Genomic DNA, 21,166 nt, shown 5'->3' with positions numbered 1-21,166 from the left:
TATATATATATATATATATATATATATATATATATATATATATAACGTCATCAACTATACCCTTGTACGAATTAATGGAAATCAAGTTGGGAATCTTTAATTTTCGAGTTTTTTAGGTTGTTCTATCATTTTGTATAACAGCTGTTAAGCTTGCCAGTTGAATTGGCGCAATAACCTCACGTTTTTTGTCATAAATATTGTGTTTTGTTTAAGTGTTATAAATTTCCACGTATTCTTGCTGTTTTTCTCAATCCGGTCACTTTTTGTCTCTTTTGTTAGCCATCTATATTTCTCTACGAGAGAGGCAGGCCATAGTGACATTGAGTGAAAATCTGATTGCACAACAAAAGAAAAAAATGATTTGTGCTTTGCTAGAAACATGGTTTAGAGATGAAGGTTTCAAAGAAAAGTGCAAAATGTGAAAAGTGCTCTTGTTGACTCTATGCCCAGTAGAGTAAAAATGGTGCTGGACAAAGTGGGAGGGAGGGCACACTAAGTGATGATTTTGATTTTATAATTAAATGATGGAAATAAAGGTGATTTTGTGAAAAGATAGACTTGATTCCATCTATTCGCACAAGGATGTAAGTCTGCTCATTGAATTTTTTAAGTTTAAATACATTAAACGCAATTTGTTGTCCGTTGAAAAAACTGTTTTAAAAAATTTTACTTTTAAAAGCATTTAAAATAGGTGTCCTATTGTCTTTCCTCTTCAATACACCTTCTAAAATAGATAATAAGGGGTTAAAACCTGGTAGTAATAAAATTTACCAGGTTTTAGATTTGAGTACTTTTACCATAATCCACTATAATATTAAAATCTGTTCGCGTCTGTCTGTCTGTCTGTCTGAAGATCTTTCTTCTCTAGAACCACTGCGAATCGGGAGTCAAACGAGTTACCGATCAATTCGAAATTTTCCAAAGAAAACAATTGGACCAATCTGGTATTTGTGCGACTTTAATTAGCAGAGATATTAATTAAAACGTTAATTAACATAACGTTATTTAGGAATTTTTATTTCTTTCCTGTTGCCATTTTGCATATGCGCGAGCAAGTAAAATTCTAATAATTGTTTTAAAAGAGATTTTTTGGCTGCTGTCCAAATCTTAAAACAACGTTTCCATCTAGAACTTCTATTTTAAATTAGTTTAAAATTGGTTGCACTATTCGGACATATACTTTATTTTATCGTCTGTCCTTTTTTTATTTTTTACATTCAACGTTCTTAACTCTTTTTAGCATATGAAAGTTGTTTCTTTAGCTATGTTTATTGATTGTAGTGTAAGTTTATTATTCACCGACCTCATATTTTGGTACATTTAGGATGTGCGACTAATTATGTTTATTTTGTTGAACTTTTTCCCGTCACATGGGTGAGTTTTCGAATTGTAATAACTCTCTTTTTCCTTCCTGTTTCTATTTTTGAAATACAGTTTGTATCGTTAAAAGAACATGTTAAATTAAGATTGTTTGAATTTCTTTAAGTGAAACAGAGTTTAACAAAAATATTGTTTTTAAGGATTTTAACTAAAGTTTAATTCGAATCTGATGACTTGGCATTAAATTAATGCTAATTGGTATTTATTAATGCTAATTGGTATTTATTAAGTCTTGGTGCTTTAGTTTCACGTAAGCAACCAAAAAGTATGAGTCATTTTATGTAAAAAGCTGATCGTAATTGTACATACAAGTGTTTCAGATATAGTCTATCAGATTTAATTCAGTTTAAAGTGAGCACAGATTATAATTGATAATGCATGTATTTTTATCTTTTGTGCTAATTGAAAATGCGCATAACTTGCATTATTGATAACTATGATTAACTTTAAAGAGATTTTTGCCAAAAATAGGCTCTACTGGTGTTTTGCAAACCTTGCATTACGCGTATTTATTTACTCCTTAGCGCTTTAGAAACTGATGTCAGAGTAATGCAAAAACATCAATTGGACATCTCTTTCGTTTTTTACGTAGCCCGTGCAACGCCGGGCACGCAGCTAGTTAATTATTAAGATTTGTATTAAAGAAAAGTAGCACAAAATGTGCTCTTTTTTTTAACAAAATTCCTTATCAACAATTGTAAGGATCATTTTTCAGGTCTCCACACAACGTTAAAATTATTTTTTTCGTTCGCTGGCTTCCATCTTCTCGTGAGAAATTCAAAATAATCTATTAATTTATCGATGTGTGCATCGAATGTCAAATTTGTTATAAAATGTATGTGCGTCTGCATTTATAGAAACAAGCTGATGTGTGCATCACATGACTTCCTTTTACACCAACTTAATATCATTTCCCCATAATTGGTAATTTTAATGTGATTCAATAGTTAATTCTCTACATATCACCAACAGTAGCTAAATTGAAACCAGATTTTTAAAAAATAATAATTTTTTTTTTTAATCGCCAAATTTGTAACTAACTTGGCGACAAAACTTGGCGACCAAAAGACGGGCGATATGTCGCCAAGTATCCGCCAAATTATACCACCACTTGAGTTTGCATCGAAATTAACAATGGTTTCCCCCAAAAAAGGGGCAAAAGTCCCCTTTAGAAACACTCGATTGCAACCAAAATGGGAGGTGCACAATTAGACCCCACTAGGAGTTTACGTACCAAATTTCAACTTTCTAGGACATACCGTTCTTGAGTTATGCGGCATACACACGCACATACGCACATCCACATACATACGTACAGATAGACGACGTCACGAGAAAATTCGTTGTAATTAACTCGGGAATCGTCATTATGGATATTTTGCGTGTCTATACGTAGTTAGGCACTTAATCCACGTGTGGTCGAGTCGAAAAAAAAAACTCAATATTAATTCGGGGGTGAGTAAAATGGAAATTAAGGTCATTTTTGAGTGATTTTTTTTTGCGAATACAATACTTCCTTTTTTTGTAAAAGGAAGTAAACTTGTGACTTGTGATTTTAGAAAGAATTTTAAGCAGAATTGCTGTAGCTTTATTAGGGTATATAGCTTGCTAATTGTTATTCTTCCTTCTATGGAAATAATTTGCGATCTTTTTGACGTTAAAGCTACATAAAGGCATCTATTCTTTAAAAAATGACTTTTTTTTTACAAAAATTATAAATTTTTAGGTGATTATTGGAAGCAAAAACATTGGCGAATTAGAAAGATCGGCAGTAATACTGCACTGCAAAAAATTGAGTAACCTTACTCGATAAAATCGGTGGCAGCTTAGCTGCCTCCACTGCTCTGGAGAAACTTCACTGATGTAACTGGTGTAAAGTTACACATCGCTTGTAGAAGGTTACACCATGGTAATGAAACTATAGCGTAGCGTCTGACTCATTTCTGATTAAAGTTACACCAGAGGTTTCTGTATGCTTAAAAACATTCAGCTTTCATCTGACTTTCTCGAACGATTTATCAAGTTCATGCATGTTTTGCGATTTAGGAAAATATATTATAGTTGTATGTGAAAGCTTAGCATTTCAAGCAAAACAAAATTTTAAACATAAATGGTAAAATATTTACTTTAGTCTCCCGTTCCAAAAGAAATTTTTGTATACTTGAAGTAAAGTTCACTTAAAAGTATTGCTTTTCAAATGAAAGCATATGCGCAGTAGCAGTTTTTTGAACGTATTTACAAGCACAAATAAAATAAAACCTATGTTTTAAAGTGGTTGAAGATGTTTATATTCATATTTGTTCCAACAATTTTTCAAAGCTTTCAACTAGATTTTTCCATACCTTTCTTCTTCTTCTAGTAAGTATGCATTTATTTCTCAAGCTCGTTCGAACTTAAGGCTTCCTAGCAATTTTAAAAACGGAAGTAACAGGAAATTTACAGGATGTCAATCAGCGTTCAGCGAGCTAGCCTCTTCAGGCTTCACATTATGCAAAAGATTTTTTTTTTTATGTACCAACCCTTATTACGCGTCTGTGAATTTTTAAGGATTCCTTTTAAAACAGAGAATACCTTTTCTCTTTCACATTTCTATTGAACATTATCACAAAAACACACGGTAGACATTTATCGGAAAGTTCCCTTAGTAACAACTCAACACTCAAACAGCTTGGGTTTAAAATAGCAGGGTGTAAGTCAATACTTTAATATGAAACTACCTAATTTTTAGGTAATCTGTCAACATTAAAAAAAGATGTAGGTGAGACCGGGGCCAAGATGACTATGCTAACAATTTTCGTGGTTTATTAATTTATTTTTAAGGATAGTAAAATTAATTTTACATGAGCTGTTAGAGTAATCCTTTGTAGTATTAAATATATTGCCATTTATTTTTTCAAATAAAAATAACGTAGGATATTTTTATTTTTTTCATAACCTTAACAAATCGTCATCTTGTCCCAGTACTGGGGCAAGATGACTTTGACCTAGGGGCAAGATGACAACGTTGAAAACAGTTGAACATATTTTATGTTTTGAATATGTTACCTAGTCTTACAAATGATATCTGTGTTTTTACATCTTACAAAGTATCAAATTAAGCGTAATGCGTTGTAGCGTAATGTTCAAGTGTTAAGTAGTGCAGCTATCAATAGACACAATTAAAAATACAATTTTCATGATTGGAACATTCCTCATGCCACCACTCTTGGCTTTTACAGCTCTGGATTCATTTTTCTGTTGGAGGATCTCAAAATTCCACTTTCCAAGCAAGGCATCTTAGAACACTATTCTTTGAATTTGATGCAACAGCATTGCTTGGCATGAATACGGGTCCACAGTAATAGACTTGAGCCTACAGGAACATGGTTTGAGTTTTTTTACTCCCTTTTTAGCTTCACGAGCTTATTTTCCCTGTTTTTTTAAATATTTCTTTTTTTTTCTTCTGCTTTGCTCCTTGTTCTGACATTTCTTTGATGGGTGTGCTTGTAAGAATGTTTGAGCTTCAGTTTTTGTTTTCTCGCATTGGGTTGCTTTAAGCAAATGCATTGAAATCAAAAGCACTAACATGCTTAAAGTAAGACAAAACAACGTTAGAAGAAGCACAAATTTGTAAATTACAGCAGACACGTGTTTCGGCGTTACAGGGAACGCCTTTTTCAATGCAAAAAATAATGAGCTTATGGATGAAAAGACATCCGACAGTGCTTCTTCTAACGTTGTTTTGTCTTACTTTACTGTTCAGCACAAAGGTATTAATTTATCTTACTAACATGCTTCTTTGGTGTAACGGAATCAGCATTTGCCATAACTTCTGCTTCGTCTGGAGGATTTATATGTTGGTTTTCTACTTCCAAGGTCGGAGGATTAGCACTATTATTCTCAGTTTCAGAGCCAACAACGTCATAGTCCGCTAAAAACAAGAAAATTATGAGACTCGATACCTCATTTTTCAAACCCTTTATCGGCATTTCCAACTGTAGCTGCTTTGAAGTAAGCAGTGCTCAAAAGCTCAACAATATTTTTTTCTGTGATAGTTTGTCCTTGATGAATGACCATAAAGTTGTCACATGCTTGGCTATAGTAGGTTTTTAATGGGCAGAAAAATGACGCATCAGGAGCTAGAGACGATGCGATGTGTGAAATGGCAACCCAACCATGATAATGTTTTTTCACTGCAATATAAGATAGCCTGCAAAGCTATGTGAGATTTATGATTGTCAATAATCAGCAGAGCAGGATATTCTTTGCTTGGTTTAATTCATTCAACTAGTCATTTGGACAACTAGTTTATAAATAGCCCCTTGTCACCCGCTTTCGAACGATACCTACTTTGATTCAATGCGTCCTTTAGCCCCAGTGGTTAGCCCCAGTTGCACATTTACTTTTTGACTACATGCTTTGGTTTTATCTTTAAGTATAAAAGAATAATTCTTAAATGTACTTTAAATTCTAAAATCCACCCACCAAAAATATTACTGAAGCAGGTGTGAACTCTGAAGTAACAGCCAAAAAGAAAAGAGATGAAGATACAAAATGAAATAAAAAACGTAGACACACCAAATTAGAAATAAATAAAAGTCGTTAGATTATTTCAATCCAACCAAATTGGAATTTGTCAGCGCAATGATATACTTTGAGATATGTAACATCATAAAAGCAATTGATGAAATAGTGTGTCACATTTTTTTGCAGTTGGAAAGAATATAAATTGAATGGCAGACTGCAAAAGTGATAGCTTTAAAAAGTAGTGATATCTCGGGATAGGAATGTCAAAGGAAGGATGAGTTGGATTTTATCCTCTGTCAGATTATTTAGACTTTCAAAACGCATGCTGAACGTCACTCAAGTATGAAAATTTATTTTTTGCCCACGGTAAGAATGTCTTTCAATTTGTTGAATATTTTAAGGGATCTTTCGGATTTTAACGAGTTTTCTCTCTCAATGGCTTGTTCCTGCTGTATTTGGTATGACGTAAGCAAGCGTTTTTCATTTTAAAGTTTATTTTTCAAAAATAAAAAAGAAATGGTTTTTGAGGCTTACTTGCTGCGCAGTGTATGTGATACGAACATTTTCTGAATCAAATTGGGTTTAGATAAGGTGAAAGAAATTCTTTAACGAAATATTCACGTTTATGTAAAACGAAATTTCATAGTGCAATGTGACACGGCTGATAATCAGTTACTGATAATTGCTAAAAGGGCCTAGATTGCTGCTCGTATTGCCTAAAATTTGAACTCTGAACTCCTTAATGTTACAATCCTGAAAAAACAAAGTTAATTTTTATGAATAGAAAAATATATTTCGCAAGCATCAACAAGAGTTTCTCGATACATTGATTTTCTTGATAACTGTGAAAGTATTTTGATGCAGAAAATAGCAGTAGATAAATATTCTCTCAAAGAATCGCACAAATAAATTTTACAGCAAGCTTGAAAAAAAAGTGAAGTAAAAAAAAAAGAATAATGAAATGGTAATGACTGACTAACACATTTCGAGTCTCAATTTCGTTAAGAAAGTTTATGGTCCAATAATGTGTCGCTTTCTTTGCCTACAGAACAAAAAAGCGATAAAAATATTACTGCACTATTAAAAAAAATTGGGAAAATTATAATTCTTTAGAGTGAAATAAAGCTATTTTTTCAAATTTAGTTCGAATAATTGGTTTTCTTCTGTGTTCTTATTTTGCACAGGTAGGAAATATATATTCATCAATATAAAACGAGCAATTTTATTTCTACTATACTGCATTTTTAAGTAAAAAAAAAAAAACTAGAGCGTCCCATATGTTTTCAAGAAGACTTGTTTTGAAGAAGACAAGAGAAGATGAATCTTCAAGAAGACTCATCCACTGATGATGTCAGCCGCAGAGCTTCACGAAACGTCTGGATTTTCTTTTCTATTTCGACCACGGCCAATAAGCCCGGCAACGTTATTTCTTCATTTTGAGGCCGCGCCGGCCGTGAAAGCCTTAAGCAGTTTTTATCACTCTATAGTTTGTTGATTAGTTTTCCTTAAATGTTTTAGAAAAGTTCTGTGTAAAAAAAAAATCTGAAAAGATTTTGAAACAACTTTAGTTTACTATGCTTACATTATTTATGATTGATATGGAAAGATAACAACTGATATATGGGCCATTCCATTTGGTGGAACGGCATAATTTTCAGTATATTTTGTTTTATAAGTACAAATGAAACAAACTAGAAATTTTATTTTTGATAGCAATAGTGAGACATTTTCATAAGAGTTTCGTAGAACATTAAATTTATCGTTTTTAAAGAAAATAATTGATGAACACGCAATAAAACGCCCGTGACGGAACGGGACTCGTATGGATCCCGTTCACGGGCATTTAATTGCATGTCGTACAATTATTTTCTTCAAATTGACTAACTTTTGATGTTCTACGAATTTCTTATGACAAATCTTTTGTGTTGCTATCAAAAAAAAAAAATTCTAACTTGTATTATATTTGTATTTATGGAACAAAATCTTGTGATAAAACTACTCAAAATATCCTGTTCCGTCACATGGAATAGCCCATATTAATATTTCAAAAGAAATTTTTTTAAATCTGATAAGCATTTTTGTATGAAAAATTCCTATTTTCAGTTTACTCAAAAAATAACCTTATCTCATTCAAACGTTATAAATATCAAACAAAATCGTTTTTCGTATAAAGCAGGTTTTGAAAATACATAAAATATATTCTTAAAAATATCCTTTCTACAGTAGAATAATCTTGATAAAGTGATTCGCTGAATGAACCCATATTTGCATGTTAATGTTCCCAATAACAATATCAGTTCAATGAAGCCTCCGAAAAGCCATAAAAATCATCCACAACAGATCAACAAAAGGTTTATTGGTCGTTGTCCTTGACAACGAGAAAACTCTTTAGGTCATACAAGGAGAAATCTTATGGTAATCCTGTGTTGCAATAGTTAAATACCGGATATCCGAAGAAAACTAGGAAATCAATCCGAAAATGGAAGGGGAGTTCTTCCGGGAAATAATATTTTTTTGCTATTATGGGTTTGTGCTTGAAAGAAGTTTATGGTTATATGCTTGCATTGCTTGCGCTTAACAACTATTTCTCTCCCTGCAGCAAGAACGTGTAATGCTTTCTGAGGGTTCTCTTAGCCCCGCTTTCTTGTCAAAATTTTGAAATGTTACTCTCTTTTTCTTTCGTTATTGGCATCTTGGCAAGAAAAATTTTCAAAGAAATTGTTTCTTAGCACAAGGAGGAAATTTTTTCTACTCTTTGATAGTGGGAAGATAACCATTATTTTTTTAAACTTATCACATGTTATTAAAGTTATGATCAATGTGCTAGCTAGGTTATATGTAAGCCATAAAAAACCCATTGGTACGAACAAAATTTAAAGCCATGTTTTTGTTCGTTTAGTTTCGTCTTAAAACTGCATAAAAAAATGCACAGATCAGTTTTATGTGAACTGTTTAAGCATGACGCGTATGAAAAAGGCTTTTTTTTAAAGTGAAATATTAAAAAAAAACTGAAATTTTGAGTTTTAATTCTAGAAAAGAAAAAAAAATCTGTATACAAGTATTATTTGAAATTTCTCTTATACATTTTTTTCATTCACACTTTTGGAAACTCCGAATTAATATAAGTTGAAAAGAAACTAAATGAAGTTTTCTTTCTAAAAACGGTAGTAGGGACTAAGGCTGGCTGTGACAACTTTTAAAGGCGAAAAAGTTGCATAAAAGCTCATTTTTAAAAAAAATTATATTCATTTTTATTTGCTATGTAACTACTTTTCAGAAAAAAAAAAACACTCGGGAAGTTTTAAAATTTCATGTTTCTAAATTTTTAGAGACATTGTCTTTTGAAAGTTTTGAGGAAATTTTAAATCTTTTATGCATTTAATGAATAGAACGAAAAAAAAACTCAGAGTGAAACCGTGAAGAAATCAGTAGTCATCTTTTGCAGTTTTAGCTAAAAATTGCTTTAAAAACATCGTAACTCCAGTTTTATGGCAGCTACAAAACGGTATAATAGCTCGTTTTAAAGGGAATAGCATGCTTTTAAATTTCATGCAAGTTTTCGAATACTTTTAGAGAACTTTTTCACAGAGCATTAAATTTAAAAAATTCAAAAGAAATTAAAATCACGCTTTTTTTTAATTTTTGAAAAAGAAAAAAAAGATTTAATATTTTTTAAGTACTTTGAAGAAAGCATACAAAAACTTTTAGAGAAGGATCATATCAGGGAATCAGTAGTTACAGCAATTATGCAGGACTTTTTTTTTTTTTTGAAATTTTTGTTTAAGGTTTTAGGAACTGCTGATTCCTTAATTGTTCACTCTTGTTCTTGGATTGTTCTTGATTTTTTTTGTATATATCCATAAAATACGTTAAAAATCATTTCCTTTTTTAAAAATTAAGACATTATCTCTATATTTCCTGCATTTTTAAATAATAATATTTTGGAATTTTTTTTCTCGAAAAGCATTTAAGTTACAATTTTTTTTAAAAAAAGACTAAAACTCTTAAAAATGATCTATCATACAACCCTATATCTAGTATAAAACGTGAGTTTCAATCATTTTTAAGAAATTTATAGCAAAAATATTCATTCAAACATTATTTGCTGTTGTACATTCTTAACATTATTTGATATTATTAACAGCTGATCCCTTCATGTTCCTACTGTTCCCAATGCATTAAAAAGACCACACACATAACAAGCATATGTAGGAAGGGTAGCCCAAAGCGGGTAGGTTAACGAAGAACGATCGAAAATTGTAGTTTTTGGCTTTTTAATGTAACAATTATGGTTTTATTTACTAGAAGGGACCTTGAACTTCAAAATAAAAGTGATTTTTGCATCATTTTATACCCAATATTTATTTATTATCAAACATTACAAGCACTCAAAAAATCCGCTTTGCCCTACCAGGAATAACCTAAAGCTGGCACGTTGTTCGGGTAAAGAGGGTAAGCTTAACTAATTGTTATTTGGTTAATTTGTCAGTCATATATGAAGTAATAAATTATTGAATCAACTGCCTAGGATAACTGCCGATATAAAATTAAATGTAAAAGTTAGATTTTCAATTTAAAATTAGATAAGTATAAGTCAACACATTTATTTATGAAACATTAAGAACTAATTGATTAAATCAATAGACTTCCTAATTGTCATCATAGAAACTAACTTTTTAAAGTTATACTTATCCTATTTAAATAGTAAATTTGCCGACAAAGCACATAGAAAGCCGTATAAACCCGCTTTGCTCTACCCACCCTTTGACCAAAAGCACGTTTCTTACTTCAATAATTATAACCTGAAACTGAAAAAGAAAAAAAAGAAATGACCATTGTAGTTTACAGGTAAATGGTGTCAGAATAACGTAACATTATTGGCAGTAAAAAAAAAAAGCTGGTCTTCGACTAATCACAATCTACATACCTTCAGTTTTTTTTCCAGAAATGTATCATTTTTTGTATTTTAAGTCTGGTTACGTCATACCACTTCACTGGGATTAATTGAAACTCGAAGGTGCTCAGGTAAACACAGCATATGTATGCATGGCCTCTTGCACACTATGTGGTAGCATACGAATGCCTACCCGCTTTGGACCACACTACCTCTATATATATGAGGGGCTGCGGGGAAGAACGATGAAAGTCCATTTTTCTGTGAAAACTCTGGTTAACCTATGGGAACACGTAGAATATTGCAGATAGTATTTTCGAGTAATATTATTCACGCAAAAAACATCAGAGTGATGAATTTTAACACGGAAGAATGAATAACTTGGAAAAGACTCGAGATTTCTAGCTTAAAAACGTATTGAAGAAAATTTGTGCATTGTAGACTGTGATCATACCTCCCCGTGACCCTTCATTTTTTTCTACAAGACACTATTTCAAACATTTTGAATTTTAAAATTTTGTAAAAAAAAGATGTTTTTTTTTTCGAAAAGCAATTAAGTTGCACAGCAAATTAAAGTATAGTTATCCCTCGTATAACACGGTACTTGTACAACATGGTTTCGATATCACACGGTACCAATTTTGCGATTATTACAACACGGTTTCGATATTACACCGTAGGAAACGCGAGTTTAATACTTCATGGTTTTGATATAACTCGAAAGTTATTTTTTAAAAAAGATGAATCTTCATTTTGTTTAATACACTGTTAAAAAATGTATGAAAGCAACTGTAATAAGTTTTTACTTTGTTTTTATGAAACTTAGTCGAAAAATTGTTTGTCTCCGACTCGAAAGTTTGTTTTTCCAGTATAACACTAATTTTTAACTTTTAAATACTTTATTTTCCTCATCAGGGTTCTTGAAAAATATTTTGTCTCCAATGCATTGTAAGAATATAACATCAGGATAAAACTTTTAAGCCAAATTTGGCAAACAAGAAATAAAAAAATGTAGTCGAAACAAAATATCAATTGAAGTAAATAGAATAATTCTATTTATTTTATTTTATATTTTGTTTCGTTGTTGCTCACAGAGACTTAATTGCTATAGAAAAGCTCAGATTGTTTTTCTGACAGAATGCGTTTTGTTCTTAGTCATGAAATTCGATGAAGTTTTTTCTTGTTGTTCATAATAGTTTTGTTTTTAGGTATGTAAAATAATTACGTTGTGTCGTTTGTCACAACTTTAATTCTGATCAGTGAGCCATTGTATGTTTTGGTTGTCAGTTTTCGTTTGCATGTTCCACTGAGCCGAAATTTTAGCGATTATAAAATTTGTACCTTAAGTCTTGGTTTCGATTTTACACGGTACACATCCCTTGATTCATACTATTTCTAAGTCTCTTATAACACGGTTTCGATATAACAAGAAACACGGCTTCGATACCACACGGTACATGTTGACATGATTTTTACTATGTACATGGTTAATTAGCTTAAAAAGAAGTAAAAAAGTGATTTTAAAAAAAAAAAAACGTCTCGCATGACGCGGTTTAGATACTACACGGAACGAATTAACCTTGTTATACGAGTGATGCCTGTACTGCCGTGTGCAGGTAAACGGCAATAACTGCAGAATTTTCGATTTTTTTTTTTTTTTTGCATTTTTGAAATCTATATTACTATAGTTTATGGTAGAAACATGTTTATTTCATTGTCGCAGAAAAAAAAAAGAATTTTTTTTATCAGTGGTAATTAGCAGGAACTGCTTTTATCGCAATATCGTGCAGGAAGTCGACAGTATGTACTTACTGCACTTTTACCTGCCCACAGCAGAACGAAAACATTTTCCCGTGGGCAGGTAAAAGGCAGTAACTGCTTTTTGCTACATTTTGCAGGTAATCGGCAGAATACATTTACTGCACTTTACCTGATCATGGAGGAACGGACACTTTCACCCGTGGGCAGGCAAACGGCAGTAACTGAAAATTCTTTTGATTATTTTTTTTTTTTAATTTTTTTTTTTTTTTTGCCCATAACCGTTCTGCCGTAACCGCAAAATTTTCCATTTTATTTTTTTCTCTCTTCTTTTCAGTCAGTGATGGGTCAGAAGATTAAGTATATGCGTAAAAAAAAGAAAAAGAAAAAATAAATTAAGAAAAAAAAATCTGAAGTTTTTTACTATTCAATATTTTATTAAAGTCAAAAAATGTAAACTACAAAACTTAGTTTGTTTTAGCAAGGACTCTTTAAATTTGCAAGTATATCTGTTATCTGAGTAGGTACGTAAATGCTATTGTATTAAATTTAATTCAAGTTGATGTAGATCATTTCATTTAATACAGATTGAAGTTATATTTTTTTAATAATAAATTTATAACCAACACACACACTGTATATATATATATTATATATAGTGTGTGTGTAATATATATATATATATTGTGTGTGTAATATATATATATATATATATATATATATATATATATATATATATATATATATATATATATATATATAATCATTTATATATACATATAAATAATGGCATTTATTTACATTTTTGAAAAAAAAATAAAATTTTCATTTTATTTTTTAGTTACACTTAATTTATTTATATCAAATTTATATCAAGTGTATACACGGTATTTATTTATGTTTTAAAATAAAAAGGGTTGTTCACTTTGCAATAAATATACTTCGTAATATTGTATCTACTCCGTATTATTTCGAATCTGTAATTATTGGTCATTCAATATTATATTGTGCAGTTCTGCAAATTACCAGTCAAAAGTGTAAAAATTACTAGTGCGAAGAACAGGTAAACGGCAGTATCCCCTTTGTTCAAAAATTTGATTGCAAAATCAAAATGAAACAGACTACCCAAAAAATATTTCGCTATAAACATGTGAAATCACCTAAAATCAAATATCGATATTTTGTTGAAATTTGTGGGAAATGAAAACCGCGTTTCTTCAAATATGTCAAAAACTCATTTTTGTAGATACTGCCGTTTACCTGCACACGGCAGTATCTCATTATATTTAAAATGAGCTTGTATGATAATATTCTATAGGTCCCGTAGAACTTAAGTTATAACATTTTAAACACTGCTGGCAATGTAAAAAAGCGCATTTTAATGAATTACAAAAATTAAATTAAGATCAATTTTCAATGATCGATTTTATTTCTCTTTTAACTGCAAAAAAAAAAAAAAAAAAAAAAAATTTAAAATGGCAAAAATGAAAATTTCTAAAAGTTTTATGAAAATCTGAGATACAGTTTTTTTTTTATTATTATTATTTTAAATGTTGATTTGACATGAAATGACCCGTTTCTTATCTTGTTTACTTCCCTTACTTGCACGTTCTTGCTCTTCCGTCTTTCTTTTTGCTCATTCTCTTTCCTTACGGATTCTTACTTCGTTAGTTGCGTTTTTTTCTCTAATTACGCTTTCTTGTTTCTTGCTTTGTTACTTGCTACAGTCCCAACGCATTTTTCTCTGTAGTATAAGTCAAAGACCCTGTTTTGAAAGTTTTACATGCGATCTTGCTTATATAGCAGCAGCTTTTGAATAAGAAGTGTTTTTAAGGAAAAAAGTTATTTATTGTGAGAGAGAGAGAGAGCTAGCCTTTTTAGAATGCCTAGTTACAGCAATAAGCAAGTTGCGCTACTGAGCAGGTAACATCCCATTCTGACCCTAGCAAATGTCACTTTTAGCACCAACGCCAAAAAAGACTTTTTATGGTGCAATAGAACTGAAAAAAACAACAAAGAACATTGGATAAACGTAGACATATAGCAAAAAGAAAGAATTAGGGCATAAATATTACACCAACGAACATGTATGATTTTTTTTAAAAACACGTTGCACACCAATATTATGAAAAATTTAGATGTTACAATTATGCAATTTTGACAACATCCTCCTTGTTCTGTGCTGTCCATTACTAGCATAACCATTTGCATATTTTCAACATTACTAGAGCGTTATCTCTATTACGCTCTAGTAATGTTGACATTACTAGATAACATTGCCGCTGCTATTGTCCGTTTTTCAGAAGAAGGTTTTGACTTTTCCCTCGTCACGTAGTATCCGATGTTTCTATTGCGCTGTTTTCGGCAGAAGGTATATTCGGATCATAGCATTTTGTTGTAAAAGCAGCAGTTTTTAATACGTAGAAATAACTAAAATGACATCAGACAAGTGAAGCAAGTGATGTAAAGGACACTAAGACTTTTTTTGCACATTAAAATGCAGGCCCAAGTTAAGGATGTCTGGTTTATCTACTTTAGAAGCGCGTGGATTGCTTACCGATCACCCCCGCGTACAATGGAACTCTGCGTTCGAGGGGTTGTGACGAAGTGCCTTCTCGTAAAAAACGGACAATACCCTATTTGCCTAATATGCTCTTTTTACAGACAACTTTTACACCTTTCAGTGCCATCAGCATTGTGGTAGAACGTGGAAGTTTGCTTTTGTTTAAAAAAAAAGCAGAAAATAGTATATTTTTAAAACAATAACTTTTATTGCTAATATTAAAATTCTGATGTCTGAATCACATGACAAAAACATAATTTATTGATTATTTCCACGCTGTAGTTTACAAATAAAGTTTTGCACTTGAGGGACACATGTGTCCCGTTATGGTCTGTTATACAGTTTTTTTTTTTTTTTTTTTTTGAAACTCTACGTAAGTCCATATTCCCCGAAGACGTTTTGGTTGTCTAACGGTGAAAGGATTATTTAATGTAATTCAAAAAGTGTTCCGTAAAAAATCTTCTTACACTTAGTTTAAGGAATAGCTCAGACTAATTACCAATTTATACACTCTGAAAAAGAATTTCCAAATATAATGGATACAATATGGTAAAAGTAAAAAATGAGAAACTATTACCTTGTTTAGCGTAGCAGCTACATTGCACCTGAGTATTCCAATTGTATTAGTAGGAAGTATGGTCTCACAGTTTTAACACGACATTGACAATGGTTTTAAGGAACAACTGAAAGCACAAACGAGAAAAACATTACGTTACTGACAATTAAAATAATAAAGAAAAAAATATGCTTAAAATAATAAAAATACGTTTCATAACCAATGTAAATATTGCTCGAGTTAATGCTATAAGTCTTTTTTTTCTCATAAATACTTTTTAAAATATGTATCAAATTGGTATAAATTTTAATTTTCTTCCTAAATTAATTATCGTCCTTTTGTAACATAAATGTATTTATATGTATTTCTGATTGATACAAAAAAATAATAAATGCTCAAGTTTACAAGTCAAATTTATGATGAAAAATAGCATTTGTTTGTCGAAACTAAGTTAAAAACAAAATTATACAATCATTCTCCAACTTTCGATGTGATGAGAATGTCATGCTATAAGTTTTTCCAGTTCAGCTCACAAAGACCAACCCAAACCCTATCATATCAAACGTAATTATCTTCTATATTTATCTTAAACGTATTTATCTTCTTGTTAGTCTGAAACATTTATCATTTTCATTTTTTTACACAAGTATTCGAAAAGGGGTGCAATCTTTTTATATGCTCCTTACAATAATGATCTCTATTGTTTCTTAAAGAACCTGTTATAAATTACGAGAAAACAAGTAGTATGAAATATGTATTTGGAAACAGTTCGACTAACTGGTACTTTTTTTTTTGGGGGGGGGGGGGGATAAAAACTCGCTTCTTTTCTTTATTTATTTTTTCTTATTTCCTCATTTGACTCGATCGCACACTATCTACTCCCATGATATGCTTGGATTTTTTCTTAAATGGCCAAAATATAGTTTTAAACTTATCAGTTGCATTTGGTATGTACAAATCCTTCATTAAGTCACTACTTGCCACCAGGGCACTTAGATCAGCCGTTTTCTGCGACCGTCACGCTTTTACCGCATTTAGTCACTTTTCTAGAAGAGAGTTCATCATGGTACATTGGACGTTATAACTTGTTTAATAATTCGTCAGTAGTATGGAAAGAAGTATCTCGTTCAGTTCTATGAGTCAGAGTATAATCGTTTTTGGTGAGCCAGTCTGCCTGATCATGTCCATATAGGCTTAAATGGTTAGAGTGTCACTTTTCATTAGATTTCAATCATTTAATAGCGGAGCGTGGATAGAGCTGACTGATTGAATGGCAGTCTGCGAGTCTGATATAAAAGCTACATTTTGAAATTATCATAGGTGACAATTTGGTTGTTATATGGCTCCAACTTCTCCGTCAAAAGCAGTGCCGCATCTTCCAAACTTAGCAGAAAAGAAGAATAGCTTTGTGTTAACACCTGTTCCAACATTCTGAACTCTTGAAAACTGCTATCCAATATGTGTAAATTCGTAACTACTCGAACAAGATAATATGTTGTGTGATTTTCATCAGCTGAATTTGGCATAATAATTTTAGAAGTTAATTTCTCTTATGTCTATATAGATTTCGTATTAAGAGAAAAACTGTTAGTTTATAATCATTTAGAAATAAACTTTAATGATAAATTTTAACGATGTTTAGAGGGACGAAAAGACGGGGGGGGGGGGCAAAAAGTAATGCCGTTATTTATCTGAATTTTATTTCTTTTACATATAATAGACTATCAGTGCAGTATATTAAAGAGGTAACCTTACTCTACTGCTAGGTATAATATTTTTCAAATTAATAGATTAGAGCCATGGAGCTAAAGCTAATAGAAAAGTTTGTCATTGAATTTCTGGCAAATGAATGTTGTGCACTTCAGAAAACTCGTTATCGCTTGAAGAACGTATGAGGGGATGCTGCAATGGACATTAGCAATGTGGGGCATTTTTTGAAGAAATTTAGAAACGGAGAAAGATTAATTTCATATAAACTGGTCAACAACATTAGTCACAGATGCAAATCGAGAAAGTGCTGACGAACTGATTCGAGGCAACACACGCGTTACAGTTCAAAATATTAGTCATGCATTTAGCGTCTTTTATGACTGTATTTAAAGAATAATTTCTGACTTCCTGATATCAAAAAGTTTGTGCTAAAAGTGTTCCCAAGAACTTTATAATCCCGGTTCAACAAGAAAGCCCCTGAATTTTTTCCAAAACGGTTTTGATACCCGTGTTTCACGAGGACGCAAATGTGTACCGATTCATGGGGTCTATGTAGAACGGTAGTTTCGAGTAGAGGAATGTTAAAGCTATGATCTGTACTAAAGTCTGCTGTTGAAAATTCATTGATGAAGTTTTTAAAGATTTTGGAGGCACTACGTTTGGATCTCTCTTCGTAGTACTTAAAGAAGCGACGTGCCTGCGTGGTAATACTTCGAAAAAGACTATAGGGTACAACGAAAGAGTAATAGGGGGCTCTTTAAAGTAAAAACACGGCACACTAAAACTACAAGAGTTCGATGCACATTGCCAAAGAAATGCGAGAGTCTACGGTACATGAACCTAAGTGATAGAAGCGGATAACAGTAAAAACGTCATCTCATCTATATTGACAGATAATTATGCTTCATGATTATGGTTAAGGAAAAATAATAAACCCAATATATAGTTTCATGTGAGATACTTTTCTTTTGTCTTTTAAACAAAATAATCTAAAAGTATTAAAATCATTAAAAGTTCAATGGTTCAGGCACCACGTAGGAGAATGATCTAAGGCCACAAAATAGTTGTATGTAATAACTTTTTACCTGAATCGTTTTATTGCGAAATGCATGAGACTGCTTGGTTGATAGTGTGTTACTGTTTCGTGTCAAGGTGGTTCTTTAGGCCTAACTCACGACCGAAGATCTCAGACTGCTTTTTATCAAGATTTTCTAGTGGTCTTTTGAGGAGACTTTTATGGAGGACTTTCCCTGGTTTGCAATAAATCTGCTTCTGAATATGTTTCCCCAAAGCACATTTTGGACTGCCTCCAATTTACCCGAGATGACTAAACAGAAATACTTCGTTTCTGGACATTTTGGTAATTTATAACCTCATGCAACAAATCTAGCTGCAGCTAGACCTAGAGGATGTGAACAACATATTATCAAAACATAGTAACTTTGCTACTTACTAAAATAATGTGCCTTGTTTAAAAAAAAAAAAAAAAAAAAAAAAAAACATGAAATCTAGAATGTTTTCTAAAACGATTTTTCGTGTTCACAAGTTCGAGAACTTTGCATGAATTTGTAGAACAAAGACTATCAACGGAATTTAAAGCGACCAAATTTGCCATTTATAACAGCAATAAAAACTTGTTTAAATGTAATACTGAAAATGGATACTTTGAACTCTAGATGAAACTACTACTTAGTACCGGTTTTACGGGTTTTTTTTTAAATCATAAAAGAGTTAAAAAGTTCCTGTGAAATCATAGAACTAAAAATCCTCCTGAATGCATACCTTTTTGAGAACTTTTAAGAACTATCCAAGCACATATTTTCGATCATCATTTTATGGTGACAAACTTTTTAAATTTTTGCCTTCACTTTAACATTGCAAAGGTTCTCGGTAAAGTTATAAATTGATCCGGAAAGAACCCGAAGCACGTCTTTTGCTTTGCAGGAGTCTTTTTATCAGGAGTTCGAACGTTTTAATATGGTTCACGGTTTTCTTGTGCTCGCATCTCAATACATCACTTTCACAAACCCTATTCGTTTCTCTTTCATGCAGCCATGTATCTCAAAAGGCGTTTTTTTTTTATTTGTCACCCAAAGGTAGTTCATTTTACGAAAGATAGGGTAAAATAAATTGCTCTTAAAGAGACATAAATCACATTTATGTACATTTGAACTTTTCCTCTGAGCCAAAGCGAGTATTATATCATGATTTCTAAATATATCACTGAAAGAAACACAACATGCTTATTTGGAAATAAATTGCTTTGCCTACAACAAGGTATAATATTAGAACTTTTCACTTTCTTTACTGAATTTTCAGAGCGTTAATAAGCATATACCTGAGTTTTTTTTCTTCTAGCGAGTCATAACATTCAAATGACTTTTGATCATTCTTTATGCATAAAACGAATATGTATTGCTCGGTGGACATTCAAAATAAAATTTATACACGTGTTTCAGTCAAATAAAGGGTCTTTTCGAAGCAAAGGGAAAAAAATGTATATATAAACAACGGTATTTTGCTATAAAAAAGTGGATATTTTCTCAATTACACCTTGATAGTTTGATTTTGGCATTGGACCAAAAAGTTTTATATTATTTTCTCAGGTAGTGACGTGTCACTACCTGCCCCGTAGTGCTTCTTGCTGAATGCTGTAATTTAGGTCTCGTAAACATTATGTAATCAGTTTATTCATACTAATATGAATAAACTGATGTGTTTTAGTTTATTTGATTGTTAATTTTTTGATTCAAGAGTTTAACATACTGATATTTTATTGATAAGCATCATATAGTTTTGTTGAGGTTTTAATATAAATATTATTATCTTCAAGTTCATTAATTACTCTTTTTTATGTTTTTATGAGAAATAAGACTAAACAAATAAGGTATTAAAGTGTTGTTTGAATTTTTGCTGATAACTTTGTTTTAGGTTAAACGTTACTTTGATAAGGCGTGATACTACTCCATAAAATATGTAAAAGCAACGAAACTGATCGTTCTTAATTTTAAAAAACCATAGATTTAAGTGACGAAAAACCGAAGGCATAGTAAGCATCAAGGCATAATGGCGGGGTTGAAATTTACACAGCCTCTTTTCCTATTTTTCATGCTTTTTTAATAGGCTGGTACTTAATATTATCTCGAAACTAAACACCTGAATAACTACTTAATTAAACAAACTCATAATTGCTTAAATCAAACAATTTGCAAGAAGTTATGAAATGTAACAACCAGCCCTAGTTTCCTCTATTATATGAGTGGACACCATACATTATCTTAAATATGCAGTAGTCAGAAAAAATTTTATGTTATTTCTTTCAGTTTATATTAATTATTGTACCTCAGAAGATTTTATAACTGAATTTGTATTACAAATACTCGTTGCATATGTTCTTTTTGTGTTATAGTTTATATTTTTTGTTTTACTATGCCCCAGTCTCTCCTAAACTTTAGATGCAGTATATAATACTAACATTTTTACCAATAGAAAGGTTAAATAGTTTCAATTCAGAAAATTCAGGCAAACCAGCAATGCAATTTAAAAAAAAACATTCTTGAAGAGCAGAAAAAAAAACCCTTTTAAACAACCACTTATTTAGTAGGAGGCGCAATATAAATATGCAGGTTTCAAAATACACGAAAGAGACATTTCAACGATTTTTTAAACTTGTAAATCGCCAAAAAAAGACAAAGTGTGTAACGAGTAAACTGCTCAGAGTAGATTGTGTAACTGAAAACAATTCACCTATTCGAGTTGTAGGTACTAGTTAATATAATTTTTGAAAAACTGCTATGCC

General features: G+C 31.4%; 1 long non-coding RNA gene across 1 annotated transcript in view; it reads right to left on the bottom strand.

Annotated features, from left to right (window-relative positions):
• The window catches only part of LOC129219211 (uncharacterized), a 483,500-nt gene that overhangs the window by 260,229 nt on the left and 202,105 nt on the right, over positions 1–21,166 (bottom strand). The window contains exon 2 of the long non-coding RNA XR_008580380.1: positions 15,679–15,784. This is a non-coding gene — a long non-coding RNA (uncharacterized LOC129219211). The remainder of the gene's footprint in view (positions 1–15,678; positions 15,785–21,166) is intronic.

This window comes from Uloborus diversus, chromosome 3 (genome assembly GCF_026930045.1).
Source record: "Uloborus diversus isolate 005 chromosome 3, Udiv.v.3.1, whole genome shotgun sequence".
Lineage (NCBI taxonomy): Eukaryota > Metazoa > Arthropoda > Arachnida > Araneae > Uloboridae > Uloborus > Uloborus diversus.
This window is presented reverse-complemented; position numbering and strand designations above follow the sequence as displayed.